The 13,831-nt window shown below is 38.4% G+C and overlaps 1 long non-coding RNA gene across 1 annotated transcript in view; it reads right to left on the minus strand.

Moving 5' to 3' along the window:
- Positions 1–3,071: 3,071 nt before the first annotated feature.
- LOC129143751 (uncharacterized) overlaps positions 3,072–13,831 on the minus strand; it is a 58,364-nt gene continuing 47,604 nt past the window's right edge. Inside the window, exon 2 of the long non-coding RNA XR_008547569.2 lies at positions 3,072–3,349. This is a non-coding gene — a long non-coding RNA (uncharacterized LOC129143751). The remainder of the gene's footprint in view (positions 3,350–13,831) is intronic.

Below are 13,831 nucleotides of genomic sequence, written 5' to 3' on the forward strand. Positions count from 1 at the left end.
AGCACAGATTGCTGACACCCAACATCACCAAATAATAAAAGATCTAATTGTATGTTGAAGATTCTTGAAACTGGGGTGGTTAAAAAGTTTAATAGGAAAGTTAAAGGAAAAAAATGCCTCTTTCTTGATTATTAGAAATAGGATTTTTAAAGCCCCTGTTTTCTTTAAGTAAGTTGTTTTCCAAATTGTCAACTACAGCCAATACAGTAGAAAGTTAAGCATACGGAAGTTCCTTAACAACATGGCAGTAAAGTTCAGTATAGAAAAAGAAATTCTCTCATTAATTTTGTCCTGGAAATAGAATACCTGTCAGATTTGACCAAAAGGTTTTACATTTCTGGAGTGCTCCACCAAATTGTGGCCCAGGGTCTATGGTGACCCAGGGGGAGTGCTCCCTAACTCTGGACCAAAGCAGAGTCTGCAGAGGGCCGGGTGGGCAAGGCTGGTTGTTGACTGAGGACAGCTGGGTCAGACAGGAAGTACAAGTGGCCAGCTGAGGTATCAACTGGAAGATGCATCACAAAATGAGAAGCTGAGATTCTTTGAGGCATGGTGCATGGCCAATGATTCAGGACCAAGGCTGTTAGATGCCAGCAATAAAGTGCTGCTTAGCTGTTTGTTTTTGAGGCAGAAATGACTAGAAGAGGACAGACCTCATTCCATGCCTATTAAGACCAAAGATGTCTGTACACAGCCCATTTGTGGCTCTGTTATGAGAAATCAAACCCAGCCATGAGTTTCCTGTACACGAAGCCACACTGATTCTTGCCTTTCCAACATTTCTGGCCCGACCTCCCACTGCTTCTTAACTCATTCATCGATGCTCCACTCACAAGGATTTCCCTGAGCATAACGCGATGTTTCACATTCCTGTGCCTTTGAACGTTGTATGAGACTTCAGATTTAGTGGCTGTAACAAAGAGACAATGAAAAGAGAATGCCTTCAATTAGAGTTTGTATTTCCCTCCTGAAGTAGTCCTGAGGTGGGTGTACAGAACTGGAAGGGCAGTGCTGCTCCACACAGTTATTCAGGGACTCAAGGTCCTACCATCTTATTTCTTCACCATCTCCTGAGGTGTTGCCATTGTCCACAGGATTGAAGAAAGCTTACCTTCACGTCTGGCAAAGAGAAAGCCTGGGGTAAGTCACTTTGCCTCTAAGGAGTTGACTCAAGTTGCACGATCGCTGCTACTCACACGCTATAGGCCTGAACCTGGTCACATGGCCATGGCTACCTCCAAGGAGGCTGGAAAGTATAGTCTCTAGCTAGTGGCCATGTGCTCTACCCAAATGCATGGTCTTCATGAAAGGGGAGACAATTAGAAGTTTCTGCCACCATCTGCTATTTTCTTAACCAGGAATGGCCTTTTGTCGCTTTGATCGTTTGCCTGATCTCTCCTCCCTGCCCTTTGTGACTTAGTAAAAATAAATTTTCTCTGTTCCCCAACTCCAGTATTTTGTTAACTCCTCTCTTATAATTATCTGTATACAACTTGGTCTGGGAGCTGAAGAATAAATTCAGCAATAAATTACTGAAATCACCTCTGCAGTTTTACAATTTTATGGTGTCTATAAAACCTCCCAGTAATTGCAGTGTTCACTTGGTCATCCTGCAGAACAGTATTGCTATTGGGAAAAAAAAAAAACTGTGTTTACAGCCCTGGTCACATTCTTTTATATGCTCCAAAGTTAAAGATCTTCTGTGACCAGGAAATGGTCTATCCTAGGCAAGACTTTACTATTCTTCTTCATTGTTGCTCCTTGTAGTAAGTTGTGCCCACTTCTTTACTGTCCTGTGGGACCTACTAAGCTTTAGGGACCAGACCATCACCATAATCATAAGATGCTCTCATATGTATCAAAATAAAATTTATACATGAGGACAGGCACAGTGGCTCATGCCTGTAATCCCAGTGCTTTGGGAGGTCAAGGCAGGAGGATCACTTGAGGCCAGGAGTTGGGGACTAGAGTGAGCAACATAATGAGATCCTGTTAAAAAAAGTTTTTTTTTTTTTTTTTTTTTTTAATTAACCAGGCACAGCGGCAGGCACCCTGTAGTCTGAGCTACATGGAGGCTGAAACAGGAGGATCACTTGAGCCCAAGAGTTCAAGACTGCAATGAGACATGATTATACCATTGCACTGGGTGACAGATCAAGACCCAGGAAGGCCCAGATACTCTTGTTATGAGACTGCTCAACTGATAAAATAATACGTACGATTACAGAGCACTTTAGCTGGTGTCTGACTTTGGGCCCAAGTAAAATTCAGACATATCTGAATTAATCTGTTAAAGGGTAGCCACATCTTGGAGTTGGCCATTTGCATAATAATACTAATTTGTGGCTGAAGGAATGAAGGGGTGCACAGGGGATACATGTGCCTGAGGGTGCAGACTAGGGATGCAGAGCCTACATACCGCCAGTGCCCTGAACAGCTGGAAGACACGAGGAGCTCAGACACCTGTTGTTTGGTGCAATGGATGTGCTACAGGGAGACAGCAAAGTTGTTATAAAATATTCTGGGCTGGAAGCTACAAACTTGAGTGCTAACCTATCTTTAACTGGACTTCACTTCTCTAGGCTTCTGTTTTCTCATTTGTTATGGAATTGGTTTGGGCGAGATGATTTCTGTGGGCCTTGCAGTTAAAATGTTTTCTGACTCAGCCGGGCATGGTGGCTCACACCTGTAACCCTAGCACTTTAGGAGACCAAGGTGGGCTGATCTCTTGAGACTGAGGATTCGAGACCAGCCTGGCCAACATGGTGAAACCCTGTTTCTACTAAAAATACAAAAATTAGCTGGGTGTGGTGCTGTGTGCCTCTAATCCCAGCTACTCAGGAGGCTGAGGCAGGAGAATTGCTTGAATCCAGGAGGTGGAGATTTCAGTGAGCCAAGATTGCATCATGACACCCCAGCCTGGGTGACAGAGCGAGACTTTGTCTCAAAAAAGAAAAAAAAACTTAAAAAAAGTTTTCCGATTCTAAGGAGAACTGTGACTATAAAAGAAATTAACATGGTGTGATACACTATCAAGACCAGTAAGTTAATGAGAAAAAGAAAGGCATGAATATGAGTAGCTGAGTATGTCTCCTTTATCAAATGGAAGAAGGACCTGAAATCCATTTCTTTGGACACAGACAGAGGGCAGCAGTACCAGGAGTGGTGGTTTTCTGTGGTGTCCGTAGATTCCAATAAACCCTTACTTCTGTGGAAATGAGGAAACAAGGCTGTTTCCTAACAGATCGGTGGTTTTTAAAATCCCATGTCTTCTGAAACTTTCTGTCCATCTGTTTCTGTTGTGCTGAACTCCTCTTTGGTAGCATGAAAAGGAAGAGGCAAGCAGCAGCTGGAATTAAAAAAGACATTGTTCCTTCCTATTCAGCCAGTACATTCTATTCACAAAGTCGGGGCAAGGTATGGTGGCTCCTGCCTATAATCCCAGCACTTTGGGAGGCTGAGGTGGGAGAATCACTTGAGGCCAGGAGTTCGAGAACAGCTTGGGCAACATCATGAGACCTTATCTCATTTTTTAAAAAGTGGGCAATGATAAATAAAATGATACTGAAATTTTTGAACACTTCATATTTCATATATGTTTACAAACCTGTTATAATTGGCTACCAAAATCTTCACATTTTTATCCCCTTCCAGTCTCTACTTACTCCTTGTATTTTAGAGCATCTGGGTTTTTTTGTTTTGGTTTTGGGATTTTTTTTTTTTTTTTTTTTTTTTGGTCATTACCCTATCATGCTCTTGTCCTTGAATTTTTTCTCAATTTCCTTATTATCTCCAAAAATATCTGCAGCACATTGATAAAGGGAATGGTATAGATAGACAATAGGGGAAAACATCCCACAAAACATTCTAGCAATACTAAATTCTTATCTGCAGTTTTCTCTGGCTGAGAGTTAGGTGGAGAAGGAAGGTGGTGAAGAGAAAGCAAAAATACACTTTCTTCATGCTTTGATAAGCTCTGTGTGTGTCCCTTATTAGGAGACCCAGTTCAAGAAAAAATAGAATAAACAGCATCCTCTGTCATTCCTAGATTGTTTTGCTCTGACTGACCTACCTGAAAGTAAGTAAATGTGGAAGGGGTCATAATGCAACTTACTGGTGATTTATTTGCAGAAGTAAATGAAAATAATAGTGATAAATAAGGGTAATGTATATTGATTGCATTAATGGGCCATTCTCTTATGCCTTCCTACATCCGTGCTCTTGGGCAGTGCCCTTCCACACTGACTTTCTGCTTGGTTATGTGTCTTGTTCTGACCAATGGGGCTGTAGCAATGTTGATGTAAGCAGGGGCTTCAAAAAACCTTTACATGATTCGTACAGCCATTATAGAAAACAGTATGGGGGTCCTCAAAAAAAAAATAAAACTAGAACTTCCATATGATCTGGCAATCCTGCTTCTGGGTATAAATCCAAAGGAAATGAAGTCAGCATGTCAAAGAGATGGCTGCACTCCCATATTTATTGCAGCATTATTCACAATAGCCAAGTTAAGGAATCAATCTGTGTCCATCAACGGATGAATGGACAAAGAAAATGTGGTATATTTACACAATAGAATAATATTCAGACTTTAAAAATTTTAAAAATCCTGTCATTTGTGACAACATGGATAAACCTGAAGAACGTTATGTTAAGGGAAATAAGCCAGGCACAGAAAGACAAATACTGTAGGACCTCACTTACACAAGGGGACTTCAAAAAGTTGATGGAAAAATGCATATTATGAAAAAATTATGCATAGATCTCAAACCATTTTTTAACCAAAATAAACTTGTACTACCCTATTATAACATGTCTGGTGCCAGGCGCCTGTAATCCCAGCACTTTGGGAGGCTGAGGCAGGTGGATCACAAGGTCAGGAGTTTAAGACCAGCCTGGCCAATATGGTGAAACCCCATCTCTACTAAAAGTACAAAAAATGATCAAAGAGTGGTGGCAGATGCCTGTTATCCCAGCTACTCAGGAGGCTGAGGCAGAAGAATCACTTGAACCCAGGATGGGGAGGTTACAGTGAGCCAAGATCTCACCACTGCACTCCGGCCTGGGTGACAGTGCAAGACTATCTAAAAAAAACCATGTCTGGACAGGATCTAGTTTAAGGCATTAAAAAGTATTGGACATCAGTTTGAAAAGAGCACCTATCAGAGCCACATAAATCTTCAAAAACTGAAGCAAGAACAAATACCAAACTTATGCTGAAGCTTAGGTAGAAAAATGATAAAATCATTCATGCTTTACAAAAAGTTTATGGGAACAATGCTCCAAAGAAATCAGCAGTTTACAAATGGACAATGAGGCAAAGTTAAAGATGAAGCTCACAGAGGCAGACCATCCACATCAATATTCAAGGAAGAAGATAATCTTGTGTATACCCTAATTGAAGAGGACTGACGATTAATGACAGAAACAAAAGCCAACACCACAGACATCTCAACTGGGTCAGCTTACACATTTCTGACTGACAAATAAAATTGAGCAAACTTCCACTCAATGGATGCCACAATTGTTGCTCTCAGATTAGCTGCAGACAAGAGCAGAGCTTTCAATGGAAATCTTAAACAAGTAGGAGCAAGATCCTGAAGCATTTCTTCAAAGAAGTGTAACAGGAGATGCAACACGGCCTTACCAGTACAATCCTGAAGACAAAGCACAATCACAGCGATGGCTACCAAGAGGTGGAAGTAGTCCAGTCAGAGCAAAAGTGAATTGGTCAGAAGCAAAGGTCATGGCAACAGTTTTTTGGGATGTTCAAGGCATTTTGCTTGTTGGCTTTCTGGGCAGCCAGAAAAAATAATAACATCTACTTATTATGAGAGTGTTTTGAGAAAGTTAACTGATACTATTAGCAGAAAAATGCCCGAGAAAGCTTCACCAGATACTTTCTCTACATGATAATGCTCCTGCTCATTCTTCTCATCAACCAAGGGCAATTTTAGGCATCCACCTTACAGTTCTGATTTGGTTCCTCCTGACTTCTTTTTGTTTCCTAATATTAAAAAATGTGTAAATGGCACCCATTTTTTTTCTCAGTTAATGATGTAAAAAAAGAGACTGCATTGACATGATTAAATTCCCAAGGCCCTGAGTTCTTTAGGGATAGGCTAGTATCATTGTTTACAAAAGTATCTTGAACTTGATGGAGTTTATATTGAGAAATAATATATATATTTATATTATATTTTTATCTTTTAACTACATTTTTCCAGGGACATTTTTATTCCCCCTGTTATGTGTAATAAAAAAGTTGAACTCAGGGAGGCAGAGAATAGAATGGTGGTTACTAGGGTCTAGAGGCTGAAGTGGAAGAGACTGGGGAAATGCTGGTCAAAGGACACAATATTAGACAGTTAGACAAGAGGAATAAGTTCAAGAGATCCATTGTACAGCATGATTACTATAGTTAATAACAATGTATTGTATACTTACAATTGCTGAGAGTAGATTTAATTGTTCCCACTATAAAAAATGATAAGGGTATAAGGTAATGTATATATTAATTAGCTTGAGTTAGCCATTCTGAAATGTGTACATATATCAAAATATCATATGTGTATACCATAAATATATATATATATAATTTTGTCAATTAAAAAAAGAAAGAATTTTTTAAAATCTCCAAATGTCTCCACTTCCTCTCTTGTGCTCTGTCATCATCATGAGAACTAGGCAGCTGGGGGATGAAACGCATGTGGCAGACCCAACCATCCCAGTGGAGGCCATCATAGATTACATAATAGCCAGATGATCCCCACACATGTGAATGAGAACAGATGAACACATCTCTGATCAGAAGAGCTGCCAGATAACCTGTAGACTTGTAAGAAACAATTGCTTTCCACCACAATTATTATGTGATGTGATTTATTATGCAGCAATAGCTAACTGATACAGATAATAATAATTTATTGAGTATTTAGTATATGTCAGGCACTCCTTAATGCTTCTTTCATAAATCATTTCATTCTTGTAGTAACTCTGATAGTACTACTACAGACTCCTTTTTAAAATTCATATTATTGAGGCTAAAGTATAAACCTTCAAAATGATTTTTCACATTCTATTAACATCACAAATATCCTGTGCCATAGACAGGGAAGGTATGAGACAAGATCAAGTTGTCTAATGTACGTGCAGTTGGAGTCTTAGATGATGAGGAGAAAGAGAATAAAGTAGAAAAAAATTAGAAGAAATAATGGCCAAACATGTTCCACATTTTGTGAAAAACATCCACCCACAGATTCAAGAAGCTCAACAAATCACTAGCAGGATAAATACAAAGAAAACCACATGTGGGCACACTATAGTCAAACTGCCTGAAAATTGAAGATAAAATCTTTAAATCAGGAAAAAAAATGATGTTACAGAGGAGCAACTATAATAGTGATACATGGGCCAGGCACAGTGGCTCACGCCTGTAATCCCAGCACTTTGGGAGGCCAAGACTGGCGGATCACTTGAGGTCAGGAGTTCAAGACCAGCCTGGCCAACATGGTGAAACCCCATCTCTACCAAAAATACAAAAAAAATTGGTGGGCATGGTGGCTCACACCTGTAATCCTAGCTACTCAGGAGGCTGAGGTGGGAGAATCACTTGAACTGGGAGGCAGAGGTTGCAGTGAGCTGAGACCGTGCCACTGCACTGCACTCCAGCCTGGGTGACAAAATGAGACTCTTTCTAAAAAAAAAAAAGAAAATGATATGTAACCTCTAATCAGAAATAATGGAAGCCAGAAGACAATTAAAAGATTTGTTTAAAGTGCTAAAGGGGGAAAAAGTCAATCTTGAACTAAATATACAGCCAAAATATACTCCAAAAATGAGGCTGAAATAGATATTGTCAATATATGAAAACTAAGAGAAGTTATTACCCCCAAACATCAACTATAAGAAATGTAGTTAGAGAAAATTCCTCAGGCTGAAAGAAAATGTCACATGGCAACTCAAATTTATAGAAGTAATGAAAAGTACCAAAAATGTAAATACATTGGTAGATATAAAAAGTTACCATTTTTTCGGTAGATATAAAAGGTTATCATTTTTTCCTTTTTTAATTATATTAAAGATAGTTGGCCCTTTAAGGTAAAAAAATTATATTTGGAATTTGCAATTTGCGTAGATGGAAAATATACAACAAAAATAGCACAAAGTACGGGGATATAAATACATTAGAGACTTAAGTTTCAGGTGTCTAACAATTAATTAAATGCCTTTTGATCATGGCTAGAGTTTGCCATTTGCTATGTTGGTAGCCACCCATAGGAAATGAGAAATGTAAGGCATGGTCCTTGACCTTGAGGAACTTACAAGGAGCTGAGAAAGCAATGTATAAAACACAGAAATACCCCAGCAATAATTAAAAGATAATGAGTGGAAAATCAAAACAGCAGACAAAATGCCTAGGATTTCCTAGGGTTCAAAATGCAAAGGAGTGATAAAATTCATTCCTAGCCCATCTGAAGACAATTTATGAATTAGGAGGGGGAAAAAACAGATTTCTTCTCATAGTTAATGTCTGGAAAAGTATGTAAAACTGGACTTCAGCCCCAGTAACACTCAGTTGGGCTCCTTTGAGCAGTGAAACACAGTGGCTCTGATCTGAGTGGATGGAGATGTAATTGGAAAGATTTCTAGGATCCTGAGTTGTGCATTAAATAACTTCATAAACATAGACGGTTTTCACATCCAAAGGAAAGAATAACTTCTGCATTAATTTTCAGAAGAGCTTCAAAGAATCTCAACCTTGGTACATTTTTGGAAGTTTCAGATCCAGCTCAACTAAACTTTGCTTTGTCTTTCTGTTTCAAACAATCTCATGGGAATGTTTTATATTTCTTCTTTAAATTTCATCTTTTTGGAAAAATTATGAAGGCAAGGGTTTGAGTAAAGGAGAAAATTTGAAAGTTTGCGATTCTTAGTTAGTATTGAATATTAAATAGCCCAAAGGCTATTACTAAGCAATAATTCTCTGGAAGAATATTTAAAGGAGTCCTTTTCTCCCTCTCTCATTGAACACACTCATTTATGCATGCACACATATTCCATCTGTGCTACTATAAATATTAATTTCAAACTTGGCAGATGATTATCTTAAAAGATGAAATAAGTCATCAACTGCCAAATTAAGAGTTAACAGCTCCTAGCATTTAAAATTGTGATTAGATTTTTACTGGGTATCGAAAGTTTACTTTAACTTTCAAACTAAAGGGAAATAATATAAATTGTGTCTTCAAGAAAATAAGCAAAATTTTAAAATATTTTTTCTAATTGTGCCCTCAAAATTCATGTTTATTAATTATAAAGCTATTCATTTATACTCTAGAAAACTTTGAAAATAGACACACACACACACACACACACACACACACACATTGAGAAAAATGGGAAAACCTAAACTTTCATCATCCTCTCAGAAAAAAGTCATGCTAACATTTTTGTTTCCCTTTTGGTCTATCTTTTCTGCATGCACACATACTTTCAGACAACATTAAAAAGTTATTTTTAATAACTTTTAGATTATACTGCTTTAACAATTTCGAATCTTTTCTTTCATTTAACCAATCATTAAAGATCTTTCAAACACATTATTTTAGGTATCTGCCATAATTATGTATCTCTAGGATGGCCTCCAATGATTATTGCCTCCTGGTAATCATGACCTTGTGCTGTAGCCTCTTACAATGAATACAGCTAACCTAAGTAACCAATAAGATGCAAGAAATGGTAGCATGAAAGACATTGCAGCTTCCACCTTGCTCTTTTTTGGACTATTCTCTATGGGAAAAGCCAGCTGCCATGTTCATGATCACATCCCTATGGAGAGGTCCACATAATGAGGAGTTGAGGCCTCCTGCCAAGAACCAGCACGAATTTGCCAAGTATTTGAGTTTTTCATCATGTAAGAGGATCCTCCCACCTCAGACAAGTTTACACATGACTGCAACCCTGACCAACACCTTGACTGTAACCTCATACAGACATGGAGACAGAACCTCCAAAGTGATCTGCTCCTGGGTTCCCGACTCATAGAAATTGAGTGCATTCGTAAATATTGATTGTTTTAAACATTTAAATTTTAGGATAACTTGTTGTATATGGACAACTAATAATTATTTTGGCACCAAAAGTGGGGTGCTACCATAACAAAACCCTAAAATGTGGGGTGGCTTTACAACAGAGAAAAGAAAACAGTTTGAGAAGTAAAAGAATAAAGTACATTGCACCAGATGAAACTAGGGACAGAGTGCACAGACAGCCTACAGATGGGAGAAAACTTTTGCAAACTATTTTCATTTGATCTGACGAATACATGGAAAATATGAGACACTATTGAAAAACTATTATAAATAATGAAAGAATTTAGTAAGGTGATAAAAGACCAAAGAACTATGTTTCTACCCTAGATGCATTCAAGGGGCTTTGAATAGAGGTCCGACCAAGTGTGTTTATAGGCAGTGGTAGGAGAAACAGAGCTGTTTCTTGATTGTATCCTACTTAATTCACTTATTCAGCAAACAAGTTACACAAATACACACAATAATTTTAGCTGTATAACACTTGAACACTACATGCGTAATCCTCAAATGTGGGCACATGCACTTATAAACCCTAATTATCGTGGGGGAGTTGTTGCTAATTTTGAAACTACAATTAGCAGGATGGAAATAATGGAGCATCTGGTGATTAAAGCAGCGTGTCAACCTGAACCACCTCATTCCTAACCTCAGTCCCTGTAGCTTCTCATATTCTTTCAGATCAGCTTCTCTGAGACTAATCAGCAAGTCTTTGCTGTTTAGCTTCCTGGGCCACTGCTGAGTCACCCTCCCACTCTTAGCAGGCTCTTACTTGTGTGAGTTTCTGCTAAGTTATCCAGTTCCTATCCCTAAGGGTATGTTCAAGCCCTGAAGCCTAACTAGTTTCTTCTTGAAGCGAAAATTTGCATGTTGTTAACTCTCAACTACTTATGGTTACAGGTCTCAGGAACAGGTGGATCTTGTTGCTGAACCACAAACTAGATTCTGCCTATGAAATTTACCTGCTTTACCACATCTATTAGCAAGTGATAGAGCTAATCAGGATGTGTTGCCTTTGCTTGCTCTATCGCACATTCCCTGACAAAGACATCAATGACAATGGAAAGGGATAACATGGAGGAGGGAATAAGAAGACAGTAGGGTCCGACAAGTGAACAGCAATTCTTTGGACCCACAGGGACTGTCAGTAATCTCACCAGGCACTTTTAGGGTATATCTCCAGGCTCAGAGCCCTTGCAGTGATGTTTTATACACATTTGGCCTTCCTGCCATGTTTGACAAAAATCCCTAAGGCTAAAGTGCATTGAAACATAGGAATATATTGGTGTGTCCCTTTCTGCAGTCTTCCCAGACTTTGGAAAGATGAATATGACTGCCACTAAGCAGAGACTCTGCAATCCCCACGCAGAGTTGGCATGGGGGCACTGGTGATGAGCAAAAGGATAAGGATCTTCAAGTGACTTTTTAAGCACACAAAGAGAGTAGGTGGTTCTTCATAGGCAAAGGAGACAAATTGCCGGAAGCCAAAAGGTAGACAGTTGCAGTAATCTGTGTGCTTTCTCAGAAATGAAATACAGAGATCCTACCCTTCCATTTCATCAAGTAAAAGCGAGGCTTGTGAGAATCTCTCATCCTTTGCTTGGAAACTCTATGCTGAAGCATGTGCCATGTTTACTCTCAGTAAACTGCATCCTAGGCCTATAGAGAAGAGAGCAACCAAGTATTAAATGGTTAGAAAGAGAAAAAACATGAGAAAGTTATCTTCAGCATTCCCTCATTTATGAAGCTATTGAAATAGCACATCCTGGAATATGCAGACTAAATTTTCCATCCTGGTTTCATAACACTTTACAGTCTCTCCATTTATCTCATGAGATATTAAGGAACTCACAAAACTGATTTACAATTAATTTTATTTCAAATGAATATATAGCATATCACATTTGATGAATCAGAAAGAGGAAATTTGAAAGACAGTAAAAATAGTATGTTGTGAACTTAAAAAGAAGTTGAAAATCCTGTCTCTATAGATAGTTCTGGCAAAATAAATGCATATAGAGCAAAAGAGTGAGTACATCAGTGTCCTTTTGGAAAGTCGGTGACACTCAGAATGCTTTGGGGGCTTAACCTTGATTCATATGGAATTTGAAAAGCCCATGTCTCACCTCAGGATTCAGTTTGATTCAGCCTTTACTATGTCCCTCACACTGAGCTAGGCACTAGTGATTCAAAGAGAAATGGCACCCACCTGCCCAAGGAAGAGTCTAGAAGATGGCATTTTTGCTATCCTACCAGCAAAAAGAAACAAGGGACCAAGTCAGTTTAGCAAACATTATTGTGAGCTGACTGTAAGGCTCTATGCAAAGCCCTGATAAACCCCCAAATAATGCCAAGCAGCAAATGACTTTTTAAAGCCATATTACATATTGACTTTGTAATGCATAATGGGCATCTGGGCACAGAAGATTTACTTCCCTAATTATGTGTTACTTATGCTAATATTAAAATTAGCCTGTATTCCCTAATCACCTTCAGAGGAAGAAGTGGCTTTAGAAGCATGCTGGGCAACAGATTAAAAAGGATTGAAAATACCTAAGTGTGAAAAATTTTATAATAAAAGTTAACACCCATGAGCTTTTAAAGATAAAATATGGCTTCTCTTTCCACTCACTATTCTTTCTTCTTCATATCTTTTTTCTTCTTTTTTTGTGAAATTATATGTGACTCCTTAAAAGTATGAAAAACGTTTGCTGCAATCTTTATAAAACCGTGGATTATGGAAGGAGCCCCCAATAAGGGTTTAGATATTGTACTAAGTATGTTACGTAGGTTATCTCTTTTAATCTTCCCTAGAGCTGTGTGAAAAAGAGATTGTTATCATAAGTTTAGAGATGAGGAAACTGAAGCTCAAAAAGTATTTACATAACCTATAAAAGATCAAACCAGAATTTAAATATTAGTCCATCAACTTTAAGACTTATGCCTTTCTACTATCCAATGCACTCTAACCTTTAATATCCCACTGTACCAGTAGCCGATAGAGAAATGGGCAAAGGAGAGAAATCCACAGTTCACAGAAAAGGAAATACAAATGGCCCTTAAACATATTTTGTAGATGTTCAAATGGGCTCATAGGAAATGCAAAATAAAACTTCATCTGTCAAAATAGCCGAGAGAAAAAACATTTGGCATCACACTGTGTTGGCAAGGGTGTGGGGAAAAAGCCTTGCTCATTCGTTGCTGGTGAGAGTAAAAGATTGATGCAACTGCATTAGAGGGAAATTTGTCAATTCCTATCAAAATTACCCTTCTATAATTTTATCCTTCAAGTATATATTTGCACTTGTGAGATATGACGTGTGCACAAGATTATTCATTGCAATGTGGTTTATAATAGGAAAGGATTGAAACAACCTGATGTTCATTAACAGGCTTACAAATTATGTTCATCTATACAAAGAATTGTATGCAACCATTACAAAATGAGAATTATTGTTAATGTAATTTGTTAAGTGAAAAAATGAAGGTGCAGAACAGCAAGTGCTATGTGTTCCCATTTGTGTAAAGGGAAAAGTATGCACAAGTCTTTGTATGTAACTAGACTATATCTGGGTAGGCTGGGGTGGAAGGGAGACATTGCTTCACACCCTGTAGATCTTTTGAATTTTGAACCATGTAATGTATAACCCCTATTATTTTATTTTGTTAGAGATGAAGGTCTCACTATGTTGCCCAAGCTAGACTTGAACTCCTGGGTTCAAGTGATCCTCCCACCTCAG

The sequence above is a fragment of the Pan troglodytes genome, chromosome 3, assembly GCF_028858775.2.
Source record: "Pan troglodytes isolate AG18354 chromosome 3, NHGRI_mPanTro3-v2.0_pri, whole genome shotgun sequence".
NCBI lineage: Eukaryota > Metazoa > Chordata > Mammalia > Primates > Hominidae > Pan > Pan troglodytes.